The sequence below is a fragment of the Leguminivora glycinivorella genome, chromosome 5 (assembly GCF_023078275.1).
Source record: "Leguminivora glycinivorella isolate SPB_JAAS2020 chromosome 5, LegGlyc_1.1, whole genome shotgun sequence".
Lineage (NCBI taxonomy): Eukaryota > Metazoa > Arthropoda > Insecta > Lepidoptera > Tortricidae > Leguminivora > Leguminivora glycinivorella.
Genome location: NC_062975.1, coordinates 26,214,097 through 26,219,198, shown reverse-complemented (window position 1 = coordinate 26,219,198; position 5,102 = coordinate 26,214,097). Strand labels below are relative to the sequence as shown.

Genomic DNA, 5,102 nt, shown 5'->3' with positions numbered 1-5,102 from the left:
AGGTCGTGCATAGAACTTTAAAACCCTACATAAAAGATGTCAGGACAAGTCTATCTAGTCTATACCCTGAAAACATTTAGTAGCAGTCGCACGATATAGCTGTTTTACAGTTTAGTAAATACATTGCTACCAACTTAACAAACCAATTCGCAGAGTCGAGACTCCTTCGTTTTCTGCTGCGTTCATTGGCGACGCGTCGAATCGCATTCAAATGTATAGAACTCGATTCAACTCGGCTCGATTCGTCTTAGTGGCCAGGCTTCAAAGAACCATACCATAGACAGTTTTATTTTCATGTTTGCACTCAAACTGCATATTCAAAATGGTAGACGGTCCACCTAGATAACTAAGATGACTGAAAGTAGGTATTTGTTGAATTTATAATTTTCTTTCAAAATAAGTGCTTGGTCGTAGAAAAAGTATTGTATGCAACGGTGTTTAACTGAGTCAAAAAATGCTCGTGGCGTCTTTATTAACAATTTTCGGCTTCGCCTCAAATTGTTACCCACGCCACTCACCTTTTTTGACCTCTTTTAACCACCAGTTGCATAAAATACTATTATTTGCTGACTGCATTTTCACCCAAAGTTCTTTTTTAATCCTAACATTTTTTTAAACCCCAAATAAAAGATCAAAGGTCAGGCTAAAACGTAAACAATTCGAGCATACGATTGTTTTACAAAAACACGGCGCGTACCACATCACCATGGTCCCGTGAACGCTTTTATAAAACACTGCCCAGGGCGACGCCGATAATATGAAAACCAGTCTTACTTGGCCTTACTCTCTTCTCTTAGAAAATCTATGAATGCAGTTTTGTTCTATTTAAAAATAAAAGAAGGTTTTCTGTGTATAAAATGAGCCAACTTAAAGATTTAAGGTAGTTTCCCTCCAGGGCCCGACTTATCTTTCCACACCACGTTACCTCTTCCTCCTCTTCCTACATCCGATATCAGATCGGATTAATGTGAAAACGCACTAACTATGAATAATTAAAATGGCGCCTGACAAAACCATCATACTTATTTTTTTGTGGTGTTTATTTCTAATCTTAGAAAAAATAACGTAAATTGCCTATATATTTACAACTACAGACCAAATTTTATTGGTCCTATGAGTTGTATGCCTAATACCTGCGCACTTGGTCAACAGTCGAATAACCCTATTCTAATCACTTATAGGGTTTCACAAAACCATTATGACTTGATCTTTGATAACTTGTAGTATTAAAGGAACTAGAGATCTCACTTAAACTGGTTACATAATCTGAGATGAGTCAAACATTTTGTAACTGTCGAGTTTTTTAAAAGAGCTTAAGTCATTGGAAGACGCATGGCACTTATGACTTTTCAATTAGAAATTTACAATAGTGAATATTGTAGGGAATTTTAAAGTATAACCCCTCTTTTTGATGCGTAGTCGAGTGAGAGGAACATGTTTAGGTTGTGTAACGCAGCGGAAAATTAAAGAATACTCTCGAAATAATAAAGGAAAAAATATATTTAGTGCGTCTTAAATTACAGTACTTAGTAAAATAATTAATTAAATCACTAAAATTATATCATTTTTTTCTATGAATGATCAGTAACATTTCTTGTAAACGTTTCTAGTTTGTTTTATATATAATTATATTATATTTTATAAAACTAATAAAACCTTGCCAAGGTTAAATAAAATATTTGTGCAATATTTTTTACTATTCCACGCTGTAAAAAGTTAAATATGTATTCATTCAGAAAAACCTTGATATATCTATGTTTCAAATAAAAATACCTAAAAATAAAAGTAAAAACAAAAAAGAAAAAAGAAAAAAGTTGTTAGCAGAGCGTGGTTTCGATCCACGGACCTCTGGGTTATGGGCCCAGCACGCTTCCACTGCGCCACTCTGCTTATGACGGAGCGGGCGAAATTTGTGTATAGCTGCTGTGAGCGCTAGCGGCGATCTAGTGATGACGCGTGGTTACTTTTAGAATATCGATGATTCATGAATCTGTTATTTCGTTATTTAGTAAAATAGTTCCTTCTTATCGCTGTGTACTATTTTAGTGAACCTTATTCTCGTGGTCTTAAGAATTAATTTGAAAATATTTTGTTATTAAGTATCTAGGCACTAAGTTGGTGTGTTTAAATACAATAAGTAAACTAGTAATAATAATGAATGATATGATTAAATTATTGTTTTTAATAGAATGACGCTAACAAATAGACAGTGAGATTTCAGTAACAATTATCTAAGTACATACAAACATATTAATCACGATTTAAACTTGTACGATGTAGGTATGTATTATTTTTTACTTTAAATATGTATGTAATACTTGTTACCAAGGTACTCGTACTGATAGTTATACAAGTACACAAAATATAAAAAAAATTTTTTTGTCAAAATATTAAAAAAAAATTGTCCCACACACTTTTTACACACACAACTAGTTATCTACTCAACATTCAATCCAATAAAGCGAAATATGAAATACAATGAGTGAAGTGTTTAGCTCACAAGTGGCAAGTAGCGGGTATCAGTAGCCCGCGGCAACACTATAGCCACTGAACTGAATAAGTACTTGAATGCTGGCTAATTGTACTTGAAGTGGTTTGCGAACTCTTTGTGTTAAGGGTTTTTGGATACTTTTATTTCATTTTAGTTTTAATGTGTGCTTTAAAAAAATGTGGGAAAAAATGCTAGATATAACACTTTAAGTTCTCGCGCTGGTACACATATTTAAAGTCACATACAGGTCGAACGCGATTAATTAACATTATTTTACCTTTTTCCCAAAAGGTAAAATAATGATAATTAAATGTTAATAAATAAAATGCTAGATTAAGACAAGTGTACTTCTAATATAGGTAGGTATTAGGTGTTATTGAAGTTTGATTAACTTCAAAGACAACTAATTCCACTATAGTCACTTATGCTCAACTCCATTCTATAAAAGCTTAGATATTATGAAGAAATTAAGGTGATCTCTTATTTCGAAATAAAATTTTATCCAAAAATTAAATTTTATCGAGAAAAATGACACATTAAAAACAATATAAGTAGATAAATAGATAGAAGGTACACAGCTACACTCTACGTCACAGTCATTACTTTGATGCAGAATATAACACCCAAAATAATATTCGCAATTTTCGCAATAAATATCATTGAATGCAACACGATATCCTAATGCACTCATTAGCACTGAGCATGTGGTCACTACGAATAAAACTAAACTGTCCATTTCCAAAACGACCTAAGTCACCTGTATTTACGTATACACTTACGTCCTTTTGGTAGAGAGGAGGTTACAATATCCAAATACTGAGCAGAATTAACAAATATGCCATAACTGTTATAACTGTCCACGTAAAAACGTCATATAGATGTCTCACATCCAACGACTATATGACTTTTCGAATTATCCGGCTATCATAGGGCTGGTACTCACACTGCGCATCGGGGAGTCCACAGAGGCCAATAAAATGGTACAAAGACGCCCCGTGGTGACCCTAGTTTCTTTATGGGGGGGTGTTGGTTATTGCCCGGCCGGAATGTGAACCCTTTGACGGAGTTTAATAAGATTTGGATTTATGGTGTTTTGACACCTCTGGAGCGGCTGTAATTATAAAGGAGTCATGTCGTAGTAATATTGGTACGCGCGTAAAATAACGTATGTATCTGAAAGTATCTATTGTAGTAAAAAAAGTTTTATCTTATTTTCTGTAATATTATTATGATACAGACACATTTTTGCACTGCACAATTTTAGTACAAAGTACAAGGTTTGAATCTATACATACGTACTTAACTTACTTACATGACATTATATCGTATTAGGTACACAATCGCATAACCATAAAATTATTGCTTAAAATAATAATTAAAAAATATAAATACTTTAATTATAGGCAACAATATTTTTATATAAGAACTATGTAGTACTATTTTTCTTGACCGCTTTTATTAGTTTTTATCCAAATGCCAACTCATCCAAATATCACATTAAAGTACAATCTTACTTAAATAGTCACATGTCTGATAAGAAAATCATTTCCAGTCGAACATACGGCTAACAAATAAAACACCCTCGCAAGCTGAAAGGGGCTACTCGAGCCATAAACCAAAATTAAAAGTTTTCGATACATTGCGCTCCCACAATAAAACCATTCCGCTCCTGACTAAATACTCCACATTAAGGTGTCGTTAGTCAAATGACATTGCTTCTCAAATCATCCATCATAACCCCCATTATATTCCACAAGAAAAACTGAACTGTATGATCACTGAAGTAAAATTGATAATCCTGTGGATCAAGATGGTGGTTAAGATGTTTTTGGCAGCGTAGGTGACGATAAAAAATCTTTATGAATGGGGTTGGCGTGTGACGATGTTGCCCTACTTTAATAAATTATATCAGCAATTTTGCGAATTGTTTTATGAGCGTCTTTCATATTTTTACCTATTTGTCGTAAGAGTGTAGAAATTTGCCTTTTTGTCACTTTTATTTCGAGATAAAGCCATTGTAAAAATTGAAAAGATTTTAGTTAAAGGACCACAAACGTTACATTGCAAATATGCTTTATTTTATCCCCCATGTCCCTTCCATCATTCATAATAGTGGTCGTCATCAAAAGGGACGTTTAACAAATGATACGACGCACTTCTATTGTTAAACCTTTTGTTATTTTGCTCTTACTTTTTATATGCCAGTCATAAACTGTACTAACAACAGCGCGTTGTTTTGCATTTTCGACTTTATCGCCGTCACCTTTGTTATCAGATTCGTGACGGCTCGTATCGTGATCACCCAGTTTTATTCTCACATGGTCCCGATCGTGTATAGCTAATAAGTCACTTGTGTATAATTATTATTTTATTGCTCAGTACGAATGCAAGTCATGCACATTTATGTTTGGGTGCTGTCGTCTTTTTACTTTCGTTTTACCTTTCATCGTCGCAGACACATTGTTTTGTTGAAGGCGTAGGACGTATTTTATCTTTCTCAGTAATAGTCTGATCATATTTTTAAACGTCCATTACAATTTGCACCTTATGGTTATGCGGTAAGAAATCGTTCCGAACACGCCTGGTTTATTGTCAATGATTTTTCTTAAGT

The 5,102-nt window shown here is 33.7% G+C and overlaps 1 non-coding gene across 1 annotated transcript; it reads right to left on the bottom strand.

Annotated features, from left to right (window-relative positions):
* Positions 1-1,818: 1,818 nt before the first annotated feature.
* Positions 1,819-1,890, bottom strand: Trnam-cau. Its single transcript has one exon. It is a non-coding gene; the product is annotated as a tRNA-Met (tRNA).
* Positions 1,891-5,102: the final 3,212 nt, after the last annotated feature.